Raw genomic sequence first — 18829 nt, forward strand, 5'->3', positions numbered from 1 at the left:
ATTTTCTGCAGCCCATAGAAAGACCTGATTTACATCTGATCGGAAGTTTGCCGTGTCCTCTATGTTGTCTACTCTCATGAAGATCCTAGTGTCATCTACAAAGGATGATACAGTGCTATAGATTGGGTCCTTGTCTGTGTCCGATATGAGGATGAGAAAAAGTACTGGAGCAAGCACAGTACCCTGGGGGACTGAGCTCTTCACGGTTGATGGTCCGGATTTTATTTTGTTGACTATTACACATTGGGTTCTGTTAGTCAGGAAATTATAGATCCATCTGCCTATTTTTCCGGTAATTCATTTTGAACGCATTTTCTGTGCAATCATACCATGGTCACATTTGTCGAAGGCTTTTGCGAAATCTATGTAAATTACATCAGCGTTTTGTTTGTCTTCCATAGCATCTAGTGTCATGTCATAGTGGTCCAGCAACTGTGACAGGCAAGAGCGCCCTGTTCTGAACCAGTGTTGTCTGGGGTTATGGAGATGCTGTGTTTCCATGTATTTTGTGATCTTACTTTTTAGCACTCTCTCAAAGATTTTTATGATGTGTGATGTTAGTGCTATCGGTTTGGTTCGCTGAAAACAAAGTCGTACTGATTCCTAAGAATTTCGCTCATTTCTTTGTTGTCATCTGTGAAAGTTCCATCTCTCTTTCGCAGGGGCCCGATACTAGATGTAGTTTTTTTTATCTTGATTTTGCATAGGAGAAAAAATATTTCGGATTTCTCTCTATTTCACTGATGGCCTCTTGCTCTCTTTGCCTCTCCTGGGTTTTGTATGATTCTTGTAGCTTGAGTTCAATTGTTTCTATTTCTCTACCTAACCTTCTTCGCCGTTCTTGAGATAGGGTGCGACTCTCAAGTTGTTCCGCGATTCGTTTTCTTCGCCTATAGAGGGAACGACGTTCCCGTTCCAATCTGCATCTCTTCCTCTTTTTTCTTAAGGGTATGCGGCTTGAACATATTTCTTGTGAGCTTATTTTTTTCCAGGCACTGGTTCAGGTTTGCACTTTCTAGCTGTTCTTCCAATTTTATTTCTGTGAGGTCTTGGTTTATTTGCTCCCAGATAATCCGTTTATTATTAAAATTGAATTTGCTGAATTCTCCTCCCCTGGGGCTCGGGACTGGTTGTGCAGTCTACTCCCCATGGTTGTCACAACTTCAATTAGGTTGTGATGAGAGTAACTGGTAATTGTAATCATTATGTTCCTGATCAATTCATCATTATTAGTGAAAATGAGGTACAGCGTGTTCTCCTTCCTAGTTGGTTCTACTATTTGCTGGTTTAAGGAAAATCTGTCGTACATCCGTAGCAGGTCATTTGCATGTGCCTGTTCATTTAGGCTACTTCCTGGTATTCTTTCTGATATTACTGTATTAGCCAGGTGCTTCCATTTCAGGTGCCGTAGGTTGAAGTCCCCAAGCAGAATGATGTTCGGGGCTGGATTGGTGAGGTTTTCCAAGCAGTGTTCTATTTTCATTAGTTGGTCTTTAAACTGCTGAGGGTTTGCCTCCGGTGACTTATATACAAGGACAACAACTACATTTAGGATCTCTATTTTGACTATCAGCACTTCCACCATATCATTTGAGGTGTTTAGCAGCTCAGTACAGATGAGTGTGTCTTTGATGTAGAGGCTGACCCCACCCTGAAGCCGGTGTTTCCTATCACATCTGAAAAGATTGTACTCTGAGATCCATATTTCACCATCATGGTAGTCCTTGGTGTGAGTTTCCGTTAGGGCTGCAAACACTGCATTTGCAGTGTTTGCAGATATATGAGGAAATGCAATTACGGCTGTGTAACTATTTCGGTGACGATGATGAATGTGGTTATCTTGAGGTTATCTTGAGATGATTTCGGGGCTTTTTAGTGTCCCCGCGGCCCGGTCCTCGACCAGGACTCCACCCCCAGGAAGCAGCCCGTGACAGCTGACTAACACCCAGGTACCTATTTACTGCTAGGTAACAGGGGCATAGGGTGAAAGAAACTCTGCCCATTGTTTCTCGCCGGCGCCCGGGATCGAACCCGGGACCACAGGATCACAAGTCCAGCGTGCTGTCCGCTCGGCCGACCGGCTCCCTTTTCCGGATCCGGATCCGCTCCCGACCGACCGGCCGACGTGTATATACTGCAGGTTGTCGGGTGAAGAGGAATTGCTACTATTGCAAACTTTTCCAAAGGTGAGGCATGCAACACTGTCACACCAACACCTGTTCACTCTCGGTCAATGACACGCACCTTTGTAGACATGAGAATAGGTGAACAAATCACAAGGGCCGTGACGAGGATTCGAACCTGCGTCCGGGAGCATCCTAGTTAGTATAGGTCTCTCACCCACTCTCCCTCCCGGTCACTCTCACCTCTCTCTCTCTCCAATCCCCCTCACTCTCCCTACCCCCCCCCCCCACACCCCCCCCCCACCCCTCCTCCAGTCACTCCCCTTATCCCGATACGATTATTGGTAAAGTTGTTATACGATCTGCCACCAGAGAGTAATTGGCACACCTTGAAGGTTATACCTTGATGTGGTTCCGAGGATCAATGTCCCTGCGGCCCGGTCTATGACCAGACCTTCTGGTTGGTGGACTAGTCAATCAGACTGCCAAAGGCCAACACTCACAATCAGACGTATCAGTTACGTTGATCAAGTATAATTACAATCGCGATATTCCTGACCCCAGTATCGCGATTGTATCATTTTGATATACAAAAGTATCAGTATCATTTTGACATACAAAAGTATCAGTATCATTTTGATATACAAAGTATCAGTATCATTTTGATATACAAAAGTATCAGTATCACTTTCTAAGTATCAGTATCACTTTGATATACGAAAGTGCTCTAGACGTACCTTAAGAAAGCAGGATAATTTATAACGGGACAAAATAAGTCAGTGAAAATTATATGTGATCCCCACTGGGAAAATGTTATTACATACACACGACGTTACAAATACATGTGTCATAAATGTATATGATATACAAGCTGAGGAGAAGACCTCTCAGACCCTGAGGGCCCCCTGAGGGCCCCCTGAGGGCCCCCTGAGGGACTGAGAGGGACGAGGCAGAGTGGTAAGTTGTGTCCTGACTCTACCTCGCACACACTCACACACTCTCACTCCAATTCACACTCACTCAAGTTTTCCCTCGGAAATTTCAGGGTTCCAAGACCCACCATTGGAGTACTGAGATGGGAAGCATGTCTAACTAATGGCAATATTCTGTCAAGCTGAGGATGGTGGGGAATATATCCCACTTTTTTTTTTTTTTTTTTTGAGATATATACAAGAGTTGTTACATTCTTGTACAGCCACTAGTACGCGTAGCGTTTCGGGCAAGTCCCTGGAATACGATCCCCGCCGCGAAGAATCGTTGTTACAACCAAGTACACATTTTACTGTTGAGTTAAACAGAGGCTACAGTTAAGGAATTGCGCCCAGTAAATCCTCCCCGGCCAGGATACGAACCCATGACATAGCGCTCGCGGAACGCCAGGCGAGTGACTTACCACTACACCACGGAGACTGCAAACTTCACGAACGGAGACTTCATCTATTATCTCAGAAAAAAATTATTTCCGATGGAAAATATATTGTAAACAAATTGTTCTACATTAGGCGACTGAGTGAGGTGTCTGAAGCAGCTTACGGTAGATGAAGCAGCTTACGGTAGATGAAGCAGCTTACGGTAGATGAAGCAGCTTACGGTAGATGAAGCAGCTTACGGTAGATGAAGCAGCTTACGGTAGATGAAGCAGCTTATCAGGCGATGAGTCACAATAACGTGGCTGAAGTATGTTGACCAGACCACACACTAGAAATTGAAGGGACGACGACGTTTCGGTCCGTCCTGGACCATTCTCATTACTGTTCTCATTACTACTATCCCCTACACCTGACTTTCCTCCTCAGCTCTCTCTTGCCTATTTAATGCCTGTCCCTACCTGTCCTCACGTTACGGGCTATTCATGCCCGTGCCACCTTTTGGGTAGCTTAATCTTCATCTGTCCTCATGACCATTTGGTCACCACTTGGTCCGGGAGACATCTCCCGTCACGCAGGGTGCAGTTGCGCCTCCACAGATCTCCAGTATCATCTTTTGATACTGGTAATGGCTCGAAAGGGCCACCACTTACGGGCTATTCATGCCCGTGCCACCTCTTGGGTGGCTTAATCTTCATCAATCAATCAATCTGTCCTCATCACAATCGACTTGAGAATGGTCCAGGACGGACCGAAACGTCGTCGTCCCTTCAATTTCTAGTGTGTGGTCTGGTAAGCTTACGGTAGCTTACGGTAAGTATACTTCACAATGTAAATGTTAAGTAGATATATTCTTAACAATACAGGTGTCTGCTTCCCTCTCTTGTACGAATATATTGTAAATTGCTATTTATATACAAATAATGTATATACATGGGTATACTCTACATTATGGATATGTATACAGTATATGCTAGGATGTATTGTACATTGTGGACATCTATACATTACATTCTAAGACATACCGTACAATATTATTATTAGTGCACCAAGCAGCTAGGGTTTCCTCGTAAGCAAAATTTTAATCAAAACTAACTTAGCATCCTAACCTAATCTAACCTAACCTGAACTAGCCTAACCTAATCTAACCTAACCTGAACTAGCCTAACCTAATCTAACCTAACCTGAACTAGCCTAACCTAATCTAACCTAACCTGAACTAGCCTAACCTAATCTAACCTAACCTGAACTAGCCTAACCTAATCTAACCTAACCTGAACTAGCCTAACCTAATCTAACCTAACCTGAACTGGCCTAACCTAATCTAACCTAACCTAAACTAGCCTAACCTAATCTAACCTAACCTGAACTAGCCTAACCTAATCTAACCTAACCTGAACTAGCCTAACCTAATCTAACCTAACCTGAACTGGCCTAACCTAATCTAACCTAACCTAAACTAGCCTAACCTAATCTAACCTAACCTGAACTAGCCTAACCTAATCTAACCTAACCTGAACTAGCCAAACCTAACCTAACCTGAACTGGCCTAACCTAATCTAACCTAACCTGAACTAACCTAATCTAACCTAACCTGAACTAACTTAACCTAATCTAACCTAACCTGAACTAGTCTAACCTAATCTAACCTAACCTGAACTAGCCTAACCTAATCTAACCTAACCTGAACTGGCCTAACCTAATCTAACCTAACCTAAACTAGCCTAACCTAATCTAACCTAACCTGAACTAGCCTAACCTAATCTAACCTAACCTGAACTAGCCTAACCTAATCTAACCTAACCTGAACTAGCCTAACCTAATCTAACCTAACCTAACCTAACCTAACCTAACCTAACCTTCCACGACCCAAGCCCCCCCCACTCTGGAATCTTCCTCGACCCAAGCCCCCACTCTGGATCCTTCCATGACCCAAGCCCCCACTCTGGAACCTTCCTCGACCCAAGCCCTCTACTCTGGAACCTTCCTCGACCCAAGTCCCCACTCTGGAACCTTCCACGACCCAAGCCCCCCCACTCTGGAATCTTCCTCGACCCAAGCCCCCACTCTGGATCCTTCCATGACCCAAGCCCCCACTCTGGAACCTTCCTCGACCCAAGCCCTCTACTTTGGAACCTTCCTCGACCCAAGCCCCCACTCTGGAACCTTCCATGACCCAAGTCCCCACTCTGGAACCTTCCATGACCCAAGCCCCCACTCTGGAATCTTCCTCGACCCAAGCCCCCCACTCTGGAACCTTCCACGACCCAAGCCCCCACTCTGGAACCATCCTTGACACAAGCCCCCACTCTGGAACCTTCCTTGACCCAAGCCCCCACTCTGGAATCTTCCTCGACCCAAGCCCCCCACTCTGGAACCTTCCACGACCCGAGCCCCCCACTCTGGAACCTTCCACGACCCAAGCCCCCCCCCACTCTGGAATCTTCCTCGACCCAAGCCCCCACTCTGGAACCATCCTTGACACAAGCCCCCACTCCGGAACCTTCCATGACCCAAGCCCCCACTCTGGAACCTTCCACGACCCAAGCCCCCCACTCTGGAACCTTCCTTGACCCAAGCCCCCACTCTGGAACCATCCTTGACACAAGCCCCCACTCTGGAACCTTCCACGACCCAAGCCCCCTACTCTGGAACCTTCCACGACCCAAGTCCCCACTCTGGAACCTTCCACGACCCAAGCCCCCCACTCTGGAACCTTCCTTGACCCAAGCCCCCACTCTGGAACCATCCTTGACACAAGCCCCCACTCCGGAACCTTCCATGACCCAAGCCCCCACTCTGGAACCTTCCTCGACCCTAGCCCCCCACTCTGGAACCTTCCTCGACCCTAGCCCCCCACTCTGGAACCTTCCTCGACCCTAGCCCCCCACTCTGGAACCTTCCTCGACCCTAGCCCCCCACTCTGGAACCTTCCTCGACCCTAGCCCCCCACTCTGGAACCTTCCTCGACCCTAGCCCCCCACTCTGGAACCTTCCTCGACCCTAGCCCCCCACTCAGGAACCTTCCTTGACCCAAGCCCCCCACTCTGGAACCTTCCACGACCCGAGCCCCCCACTCCGGAACCTTCCTTGACCCAAGCTCCCACTCTGGAACCTACCACGACCTAAGCTCCCACTCTGGAACCTTCTTTGACCCAAGCCCCCACTCTGGAACCTTCCTTGACCCAAGCCCCCCACTCTGGAACCTTCCACGACCCGAGCCCCCCACTCCGGAACCTTCCTTGACCCAAGCTCCCACTCTGGAACCTACTACGACCTAAGCTCCCACTCTGGAACCTTCTTTGACCCAAGCCCCCACTCTGGAACCTTCCACGACCCAAGCCCCCACTCTGGAACCTTCCTCAACTCAAGCCTCCACTCTGGAACCTTCCACGACCCAAGTCCCCCACTCTGGAACCTTCCTCGACCCAAGCCCCCCACTCTGGAACCTTCCATGACCCAAGCCCCCACTCTGGAACCTTCCTTGACCCAAGCCCCCACTCTGGAACTTTCCACGACCCAAGCCAGCACTCTGGAACCTTCCACGACCCGAGCCTCCACTCTGGAACCTTCCACGACCCGAGCCTCCACTCCGGAACCTTCCTCGACCCAAGCCCCCCACTCTGGAACCTTCCATGACCCAAGCCCCCACTCTGGAACCTTCCACGACCCAAGCCCCCACTCTGGAACCTTCCTCAACTCAAGCCTCCACTCTGGAACCTTCCACGACCCAAGTCCCCCACTCTGGAACCTTCCTCGACCCAAGCCCCCCACTCTGGAACCTTCCTCGACCCAAGCCCCCACTCTGGAACCTTCCATGACCCAAGCCCCCACTCTGGAACACTGCCGCGACCTTCCAGAGCCACACCCCCACATTAGGGACCGGGTTCCTGGAAGACAGTCAGTCTGGCCGACTATTAACTCTGACTCCAACTGCTCACCTAAACTTAGTTTTTCTTAATTCCAGTTTGTTATCACTTTGGAGTTTGAGGCATACTGAGCTCACTCTAATATCTCATAAGGTTCACTTTAGCTTATGTCATCATACTAACTTGACTCGAATACTCACATGAGTATTCGAATACTCACATGACAACTCGAATACTCACATGAGTATTCGAGTCGAATACTCACATGACAACTCGAATACTCACATGAGTATTCGAGTCGAATACTCACATGAGTTTTTTATGTCCTCAGTCAGGGGACATAAAATATTCAAATTCATATATATCCAAAATGATTTTTTTTCAAAGTCATTTGACTCAAAATAGTCAACCCTTTAGTCACTTCCTCAAGAGAACCATTTTCCATGCAAATAGTGAGAGCCAATTTTTACTTTGCGAGCCTGTATCAGCTTAGGACTGCTTGTATCAGCTTAGGACTGCTTGTATCAGCTTAAGACTGCTTGTATCAGCTTAGGACTGCTTGTATCAGCTTAAGACTGCTTGTATCAGCTTAGGACTGCTTGTATCAGCTTAAGACTGCTTGTATCAGCTTAGGACTGCTTGTATCAGCTTAAGACTGCTTGTATCAGCTTAGGACTGCTTGTATCAGCTTAGGACTGCTTGTATCAGCTTAGGACTGCTTGTATCAGCTTAAGACTGCTTGTATCAGCTTAGGACTGCTTGTATCAGCTTAGGACTGCTTGTATCAGCTTAGGACTGCTTGTATCAGCTTAAGACTGCTTGTATCAGCTTAGGACTGCTTGTATCAGCTTAGGACTGCTTGTATCAGCTTAGGACTGCTTGTATCAGCTTAGGACTGCTTGTATCAGCTTAAGACTGCTTGTATCAGCTTAGGACTGCTTGTATCAGCTTAGGACTGCTTGTATCAGCTTAGGACTGCTTGTATCAGCTTAAGACTGCTTGTATCAGCTTAGGACTGCTTGTATCAGCTTAGGACTGCTTGTATCAGCTTAGGACTGCTTGTATCAGCTTAGGACTGCTTGTATCAGCTTAGGACTGCTTGTATCAGCTTAGGACTGCTTGTATCAGCTTAGGACTGCTTGTATCAGCTTAGGACTGCTTGTATCAGCTTAGGACTGCTTGTATCAGCTTAGGACTGCTTGTATCAGCTTAAGACTGCTTGTATCAGCTTAAGACTGCTTGTATCAGCTTAGGACTGCTTGTATCAGCTTAAGACTGCTTGTATCAGCTTAAGACTGCTTGTATCAGCTTAAGACTGCTTGTATCAGCTTAAGACTGCTTGTATCAGCTTAAGACTGCTTGTATCAGCTTAGGACAGCTTGTATCAGCTTAAGACTGCTTGTATCAGCTTAAGACTGCTTGTATCAGCTTAAGACTGCTTGTATCAGTTTAAGACTGCTTGTGGTAGCCACCAGGGTGGTGTGGGTGGTGGTGGAGGCCAGTAGTGAGGGTGGGCGGTGAGGGTGTAGCCACCAGGGTGGTGTGGGTGGTGGTGGAGGCCGGGTAGTGAGGGTGGGCGGTGAGGGTGTAGCCACCAGGGTGGTGTGGGTGGTGGTGGAGGCCAGTAGTGAGGGCGGGCGGTGAGGGTGTAGCCACCAGGGTGGTGTGGGTGGTGGTGGAGGCCGGGTAGTGAGGGCGGGCGGTGAGGGTGTAGCCACCAGGGTGGTGTGGGTGGTGGTGGAGGCCAGTAGTGAGGGCGGGCGGTGAGGGTGTAGCCACCAGGGTGGTGTGGATGGTGGTGGAGGCCGGGTAGTGAGGGCGGGCGGTGAGGGTGTAGCCACCAGGGTGGTGTGGGTGGTGGTGGAGGCCAGTAGTGAGGGCGGGCGGTGAGGGTGTAGCCACCAGGGTGGTGTGGGTGGTGGTGGAGGCCAGTATTGAGGGTGGGCGGTGAGGGTGTAGCCACCAGGGTGGTGTGGGTGGTGGTGGAGGGTGGGCGGTGAGGGTGTAGCCACCAGGGTGGTGTGATTGGTGGTGGAGGGTGGGCGGTGAGGGTGTAGCCACCAGGGTGGTGTGGGTGGTGGTGGTGGTGGAGAGACGGGAACTGTCTTAAAGGTGCTAGAGTGATATCCTCCCCCAGTCTCGTCTACCTCAGCCTGCGTCTCTGTCTCTCATCTTTATCTCACTCCCCCCTCGCCTGTCTCTCATCTCTCCCTTCTCCAACACTCCTCCCGTTCCTCATCTCTCTCCCACACACCAACTTTATCTCCGTCCACACCTGTTCCTCTACCACCATTACTCCCACACTCTCACACTCAACACTCAGGTTCGTACACACCTGAACACTGAGGTTCGGACACACCTGAAGACTGAGGTTCGTACACACCTGAACACTGAGGTTCGTACACACCTGAACGCTGAGGTTCGGACACACCTGAACACTGAGGTTCGTACACACCTGAAGACTGAGGTTCGTACACACCTGAACACTGAGGTTCGGACACACCTGAACACTGAGGTTCGGACACACCTGAACACTGAGGTTCGGACACACCTGAACACTGAGGTTCGGACACACCTGAACACTGAGGTTCGGACACACCTGAACACTGGGGTTCGGACACACTTGAACACTGAGGTTCGTACACCTGAATACTGAGGTTCGGACACACTTGAACACTGAGGTTCGGACACACTTGAACACTGAGGTTCGTACACACCTGAACACTGAGGTTCGTACACACCTGAACACTGAGGTTCGGACACACCTGAACACTGAGGTTCAGACACACCTGAACACTGAGGTTCGGACACACTTGAACACTGAGGTTCGTACACCTGAACACTGAGGTTCGGACACACTTGAACACTGAGGTTCGTACACCTGAACACTGAGGTTCGGACACACTTGAACACTGAGGTTCGGACACACTTGAACACTGAGGTTCGTACACCTGAACATCGAGGAGAAGCAACAACCAACATACACGAACTTTAATAATTAATTTGATTATTATTATTTACTCCAAGACGTGCCGGACCAACCGGGCTGTAGTGGAGGTATACCTGCAGGCCTCTCCAACAACAGCCTGTCGAACCAAGTTATCACGTCTCAGGCCTCAGGCTGGGCTTGGGAGTCGAACTGATAGAAGCCACTGCAGGTATATCTTGAGGTTATCTTGAGATGATTTCGGGGCTTTAGTGTCCCCGCGGCCCGGTCCTCGACCAGGCCTCCACCCCCAGGAAGCAGCCCGTGACGGCTGACTAACACCCAGGTACCTATTTTACTGCTAGGTAACAGGGGCATAGGGTGAAAGAAACTCTGCCCATTGTTTCTCGCCGGCGCCCAAGATCGAACCCGGGACCACAGGATCACAAGTCCAGCGACCTGTCCGCTCGGCCGACCGGCTCCCATTATACATATAATACCGGTATACATGTCTATAATCACCCACACCAGAGATATCACAACAAATGAGAATGTTGCAGGCCGTCCTGAACATTACTCAAGAGTCATGGAGACACCATAACCTCCTTGAGGCTGTGACTCATACGTCAGGCTGCGAGCAGCCGCGTCTAACAGCCTGGTTGATCAGTCCAGCAACCAGGAGGCCTGGTCGACGACCGGGCCGCGGGGACACTAAGCCCCGGAAGCACCTCAAGGTAACCTCGTTCCTTGCATTGCTTGCATAAACGCCAGTCTATCAATCCCAGAAAAATACCGTCAACAGAGCCTGCGACTGAAAAGAAAACCTTTAATCCAATTTTCCGTTAGGTTTGAAGCAATCGGAGCTCTCCTCGCTCTCTATGAAGGACAAGGCTCCCGCCAAAGCGGTGTAGCCGGCCGGAAAACAAGAGGACTATTGTATATGCCGGCCAGTCGGGGTCCGGCCGTCCGGCTACCGTGGCCGGATACAACATACCTAACCCACCAACAACCTGGAGACTGTAGACGTGAGCGCTTTAGTCCGGCCCGAACGATCGGCTGAAGAACCGATATTGGTCTCCGTATCTCCTTTTGATTGGTGGTGTGGGCTATTGGTCTTTGATTGGCCTCGGAATTCTATGCCTCGGAAATCGAAACCAATCAAGAGTGGTAGTGTGCACAAGCGGGAGACCCGGAATGTTCCACTATAGAGCCTAAGCGGCGAGGGTCCCAGCGTGTCCCCAGGAAATACAAATCGTCCGAAAGTGACCCAGGAAAACAGGAAACGTCCCAGCGAGTTGCAGGAATTAGCAATTGTCCTGCGAGGAAACAATTAGCACAGAGCCCTGCCCCTTCACAACGTTGTTGCTCACTTACCTTTCCATCTTTGCAAACTTTGTAATTAAAAGCAATTTGTGTTTTACCCGGTATTTGGGTTGCATAAATTAGCAAAGGTAATCATGCAACTGTGCTCGCCTTGCAGATGCACTAGACACAAACCCTATGCCCCTGTTACCTAGCAGTAAAATAGGTACCTGGGTGTTAGTCAGCAGTCACGGGCTGCTTCCTGGGGGTGGAGGCCTGGTCGAGGACCGGGCCGCGGGGACACTAAAGCCCCGAAATCATCTCAAGACAAAGAGTATTATTACTGCCAAGAAAATATCGCATAGATATAATGTTTCACTTAAATATTCCCATTGTCGAATAAATTATTATAATCAAGGGCAACGATGAAGTATTATGACAAATTTTAATTTAAGAAATTATCAGATTAAAGGAAAATTTAAATAGTTAACGTGCAAGTATATGACCGATCATTTTAGAATAGTCTGGGCCACGGTGAACCACTCTACACAGTCTGGGCCACAGTGAACCACTCTACACAGTCTGGGCCACGGTGAACCACTCTACACAGTCTGGGCCACAGTGAACCACTCTACACAGTCTGGGCCACGGTGAACCACTCTACACAGTCTGGGCCACGGTGAACCACTCTACACAGTCTGGGCCACGGTGAACCACTCTACACAGTCTGGGCCACGGTGAACCACTCTACACAGTCTGGGCCACAGTGAACCACTCTACACAACAGTCTGGGCCACAGTGAACCACTCTACACAGTCTGGGCCACAGTGAACCACTCTACACAGTCTGGGCCACAGTGAACCACTCTACACAGTCTGGGCCACGGTGAACCACTCTACACAGTCTGGGCCACAGTGAACCACTCTACACAGTCTGGGCCACGGTGAACCACTCTACACAGTCTGGGCCACGGTGAACCACTCTACACAGTCTGGGCCACAGTGAACCACTCTACACAACAGTCTGGGCCACAGTGAACCACTCTACACAGTCTGGGCCACAGTGAACCACTCTACACAGTCTGGGCCACGGTGAACCACTCTACACAGTCTGGGCCACAGTGAACCACTCTACACAACAGTCTGGGCCACAGTGAACCACACTCTACACAGTCTGGGCCACAGTGAACCACTCTACACAACAGTCTGGGCCACAGTGAACCACTCTACACAGTCTGGGCCACGGTGAACCACTCTACACAGTCTGGGCCACGGTGAACCACTCTACACAGTCTGGGCCACGGTGAACCACTCTACACAGTCTGGGCCACGGTGAACCACTCTACACAGTCTGGGCCACGGTGAACCACTCTACACAGTCTGGGCCACAGTGAACCACTCTACACAACAGTCTGGGCCACAGTGAACCACTCTACACAGTCTGGGCCACAGTGAACCACTCTACACAGTCTGGGCCACGGTGAACCACTCTACACAGTCTGGGCCACAGTGAACCACTCTACACAACAGTCTGGGCCACAGTGAACCACACTCTACACAGTCTGGGCCACAGTGAACCACTCTACACAACAGTCTGGGCCACAGTGAACCACTCTACACAGTCTGGGCCACAGTGAACCACACTCTACACAGTCTGGGCCACAGTGAACCACACTACACAGTCTGGGCCACAGTGAACCACTCTACACAGTCTGGGCCACAGTGAACCACACTCTACACAGTCTGGGCCACAGTGAACCACTCTACACAACAGTCTGGGCCACAGTGAACCACTCTACACAGTCTGGGCCACAGTGAACCACACTCTACACAGTCTGGGCCACAGTGAACCACACTACACAGTCTGGGCCACAGTGAACCACTCTACACAGTCTGGGCCACAGTGAACCACACTCTACACAGTCTGGGCCACAGTGAACCACTCTACACAGTCTGGGCCACAGTGAACCACTCTACACAGTTTAAGGCAATAAAGTATCCTGACGACATGGCTTAATTAGGACTGGGAAATATGAGTAATGGGAGAGATGCTACGGCCTCCCACACCCTTGTGGCCACACCCTCATGGCCACACCCTCATGGCCACACCCTCATGGCCACACCTTCATGGCCACACCTTCATGGCCACACCCTCATGGCCACACCCTCATGGCCACACCATGGCCACACCTCATACAGTAGACCACTTGCTATCATTTTAACTCATGAAACATACACCAGCAAATGCTTTACAAAATTTGCCTCATATGCTTTAATAAAATACTATACATCAATATTTTATTAATAGATAATAAAATACCGAGGCAGATGGTTTAGCTGGCCAGCTTCTGTGTGGGTCCCAGCTGCGTGGTTCAGGCAGCGCTGGCCAGCTTCTGTGTGGGTCCCAGCTGCGTGGTTCAGGCAGCGCTGGCCAGCTTCTGTGTGGGTCCCAGCTGCGTGGTTCAGGCAGCGTTGCTCCCGGCTATCGCGAAGTTGATATTTTAATCATAATTTTCCATCGGGTAGAAGAGCAATCTCAAAGCCTTTCCCGTTTTCTAAGAAGGAAAAGGCTTTTTTCCCAGGCGGACCTGTGATGCAGGAGAGACTGTTGTATTTGTTGGACGCTTGTCTCGCTCGACACTCTCCACCTTTGGTGTAAATACACGACGAAAACTATATATTCTGCCCTTATGACACCTTAGGGGCCTCGTAGCCTGGTGGATAGCGCGCAGGACTCGTAATTCTGTGGCACGGGTTCGATTCCCGCACGAGGCAGAAACAAATGGGCAAAGTTTCTTTCACCCTGAATGCCCCTGTTACCTAGCAGTAAATAGGTACCTGGGTGTTAGTCAGCTGTCACGGGCTGCTTCCTGGGGGTGGAGGCCTGGTCGAGGACCGGGCCGCGGGGACACTAAAGCCCCGAAATCATCTCAAGATAACCTCAAGATAACCCTCCAAGGACACCTGTTGCAATAAATTCTAGGATCATACTCAGGCCTTGATAGTTCTATGAACCCAGATCGATGTCAATGGGGTTATCTTGAGGTTATCTTGAGATGATTTCGGGGCCTTTTAGTGTCCCCGCGGCCCGGTCCTCGACCAGGCCTCCACCCCCAGGAAGCAGCCCGTGACAGCTGACTAACACCCAGGTACCTATTTTACTGCTAGGTAACAGGGGCATAGGGTGAAAGAAACTCTGCCCATTGTTTCTCGCCGGCGCCTGGGATCGAACCCAGGATCACAAATCCAGCGTGCTGTCCGCTCGGCCGACCGGCTCCCCCTAAATGCCATAAGGGGTTTATGCTGGAGTGACACGATTAGTTGTTGATTTGAGTTGCATCATAGTCACAGGTCTGACGTACATGGAACGATGAGTTTAATTTGAAGTCAAAGGCGAACTCAAGACATGAGCCAAAGGAGCCAGGTGGCAAAGGTGAACCATGAGCGATGGGTGGTTCATGTTGGAGAGGAGCACCATGTGGGATAGGTGTGTGGGGGCAACCCGTTCTCGCACTTTCTTACAGTCAATATTGACTTACTAAATAAGTGCATATGTGACATACTAATTTATTGTGAATATTTTAGTTTACCTTGAAAAGCTTCATAGAAAATACCGACCTTACCTAACCTTCTTAGTATGTTAAGATAAGCATCTTATTGCTTCGTAATTACAATTATTACTTAACCTATGCCTATAATAGGTATAGGCCATAAGTGTGTGGCCATAAGATGCTTATCTTAACATACTAAGAAGGTTAGGTAAGGTCGGTGTTTTCTATGAAGCTTTTCAAGGTAAACTAAAATATTCACAATAAACTAGCATGTCACATATGCACGTATTTAATAAGTCAATATTGACTATACGAAAGTGCGAGAACGGGTTGGTGGGTGTATTATGTGGTGTAGGCTTAACCAGGGAGGGGTGGGAGGGCGGGGTGGTGCACCCTCTGGCGGCCAGGTGAAGCAGGTGAGTGTTTCCCTCATCAGGGAGAGTACCTACCTACAAGAACCACCGCCCTCTGACACTGCTGTCTCTCAACACCTTCTCTGGATTAAACCTCTTGGAGGTTGTAAGCCATTAGACACAAGACTTAAAAAGTGATGAATAAAATTAATAGGCAGGCGATGAGTCACAATAACGTGGCTGAAGTATGTTGACCAGACCACACACTAGAAATTGAAGGGACGACGACGTTTCGGTCCGTCCTGGACCATTCTCAAGTCGATTGTGTCGAAACGTCGTCGTCCCTTCAATTTCTAGTGTGTGGTCTGGTCAATCAAAATTAATAGGCTTCTAACAGTTTTGCAACAGAAGCCTTCAGATGCTCTAAGAAGATCACGTAACAAACTACAAGAGGCTATCAACAATAGCCATGTGGAACACTAATCAACAGGTGGAATAAGGGAACATTCTGTGCTTGGTGAGCCAATCAGACTTAATGGTCATGACACCTACGTCTGGAACTATGGGTAAGTCTTACAAGAAATAATACATGTTGGGAAGTAAGCCTTAAAGTAAACTCTCCATGAACTGGAAGACAAGAGTAGGGACTGGCAGGTCGAACTACAACACAACGATGAAGACTGACAAGTCTAAGAACTGGAACGCAAGACTAAACAGTTGATATGTCCAAGCTCTTTACACTCAACAAATGCTTATTACAAAAAAGCAACAATGTAAAAACCATTAATTAATATAAACACAGGCTGCACCACTGGGCTAAAACTTATCCTTACTTGGGAATTATTAGTCACCCATACCACGGGCTCACCCTAGCCCGTGCTGCTTGGAACTTTTTGTTCCGGGTAACGAATCTTAAACAACAACAGCAGTCACCCATGTACCTGCCCCCCCCCCCCCGTAGTGTAGTGGGGACGCCACCATGACGGAAAGTAATTCTTGAAAGTTATCCTTCTTAGGGTTATAACTAACACCTTGAACAAACACGAGGCTAGGGCTAGGCGTATCCCTTTATAAACACCTAACTTATTCCCGGGAGTACGCGTGCCCTACATTGAAAACCTTTGGTATAGGGCTTTTGTTATGACGCCTGGTCCTCACCTAGTACTCACTTCCCCCTTCAGGGCAGGAGAAATTGCTGAAATAGAGGGAATACAGAGAACATATACGTCACGCATAGACGAGATAAAGCACCTAAATTATTGGGATCGTCTCAAAGCTCTCCAAATGTACTCACTAGAAAGGAGACGAGAGAAATATCAAATAATATACTCGTGGAAAATGCTGGAGGGCCAGGTCCCTAATCTACACAGTAAAATAACAACGTATTGGAGTGAACGATATCGAAGAAAATTCAAAATAGAACCAGTGAAGAGCAGAGGTGCCATAGGCACAATCAGAGAACACTGTATAACACTGCTAGGTAACAGGAGCATTCAGGGTGAAAGAAACTTTGCCCATTTGTTTCTGCCTGGTGCGTGAATCGAACCCGCGCCACAGAATTACGAGTCCTGCACGCTATAGTCCTGCACACACACACACGTTGTGTGGTGTGTGTGTGTGTGTGTGTGTGTGTGTGTGTGTGTGTGTGTGTGTGTGTGTGTGTGTGTGTGTGTGTGTGTGTGTGTGTGTGTGTGTGTGCATATTTAGCGCGTGCGTGTGTGCGTAAGTATGCGTGTATGCGTGTGTGCTTGTGGACACGCGGGCAGTATTGATTTTGATGAGAGGAGTTGGTTATTCCCAGGATGGTGGTGGTGGTAGTGGTGTTGGTGGTGGTGCTGTGGTTGGTAGTGTTGTGGTTGGTGGTGGTGGTGGTGCTGCGGTTGGTGGTGGTGGTGGTGCTGTGGTTGGTGGTGGTGGTGGTGCTGTGGTTGGTGGTGGTGGTGGTGCTGTGGTTGGTGGTGGTGGTGGTGCTGTGGTTGGTGGTGGTGGTGGTGCTGTGGTTGGTAGTGTTGTGGTTGGTGGTGGTGCTGTGGTTGATGGTGGTGGTGGTGCTGTGGTTGGTGGTGGTGGTGGTGCTGTGGTTGGTGGTGGTGGTGGTGCTGTGGTTGGTGGTGGTGGTGGTGCTGTGGTTGGTGGTGGTGGTGGTGCTGTGGTTGGTGGTGGTGCTGTGGTTGGTAGTGTTGCGGTTGATGGTGGTGGTGGTGCTGCGGTTGATGATGGTGGTGGTGCTGTGGTTGGTGGTGGTGGTGCTGTGGTTGGTGGTGGTGGTGGTGCTGTGGTTGGTGGTGGTGGTGGTGCTGCGGTTGGTGGGGGTGGTGGTGCTGTGGTTGGTGGTGGTGGTGGTGCTGTGGTTGGTGGTGGTGGTGGTGCTGTGGTTGGTGGTGGTGGTGGTGCTGCGGTTGATGATGGTGGTGGTGCTGTGGTTGGTGGTGGTGGTGGTGGTGGTGCTGTGGTTGATGGTGGTGGTGGTGCTATGGTGATGGTGGTGGTGCTGCGGTTGGTGGTGGTGCTGCGGTTGGTGGGGGTGGTGGTGCTGTGGTTGGTGGGGGTGGTGGTGCTGTGGTTGGTAGTGTTGTGGTTGGTGGGGAGTGGTGGTGCTGGGGTTGGTGGTGTTGTGGTTGGTGGGGGTGGTGGTGCTGTGGTTGGTGGGGGTGGTGGTGCTGTGGTTGGTGGGGGGTGGTGGTGCTGTGGTTGGTGGGGGTGGTGGTGCTGTGGTTGGTAGTGTTGTGGTTGGTGGTGGTGCTGTGGTTGGTGGTGGTGGTGGTGCTGTGGTTGGTGGGGGTGCTGTGGTTGGTGGGGGTGGTGGTGCTGTGGTTGGTAGTGTTGTGGTTGGTGGGGAGTGGTGGTGCTGGGGTTGGTGGTGTTGTGGTTGGTGGTGGTGGTGGTGCTGTGGTTGGTGGTGGTGGTGGTGCTGTGGTTGGTGGTGGTGGTGGTGCTGTGGTTGGTGGTGGTGGTGGTGCTGTGGTTGGTGGGGGTGGTGGTGCTGTGGTTGGTGGGGGTGGTGGTGCTGTGGTTGGTGGGGGTGGTGGTGCTGTGGTTGGTGGGGGTGGTGGTGCTGTGGTTGGTGGGGGTAGTGGTGCTGTGGTTGGTGGGGGTGGTGGTGCTGTGGTTGGTGGGGGTGGTGGTGCTGTGGTTGGTGGGGGTAGTGGTGCTGTGGTTGGTGGGGGTAGTGGTGCTGTGGTTGGTGGTGGTGGTGGTGGTGCTGTTGGTGGGGGTAAACTTAACTACGCCACCTGGAGTCACCACTCCAACAAGACCTTAACTACACCACCTGGAGAGTCACCACTCCAACAAGACCTTAACTACTACTCCTGGAGAGTCAACACTCCAACAAGACCT

General features: G+C 50.0%; 1 protein-coding gene across 2 annotated transcripts in view; it reads right to left on the reverse strand.

Annotated features, from left to right (window-relative positions):
* The window catches only part of CASK (peripheral plasma membrane protein CASK), a 942297-nt gene that overhangs the window by 404037 nt on the left and 519431 nt on the right, over positions 1 to 18829 (reverse strand). The gene's annotated exons all lie outside the window — the stretch shown is intronic.

Source organism: Procambarus clarkii, chromosome 87 (genome assembly GCF_040958095.1).
Source record: "Procambarus clarkii isolate CNS0578487 chromosome 87, FALCON_Pclarkii_2.0, whole genome shotgun sequence".
Classification (NCBI taxonomy): domain Eukaryota; kingdom Metazoa; phylum Arthropoda; class Malacostraca; order Decapoda; family Cambaridae; genus Procambarus; species Procambarus clarkii.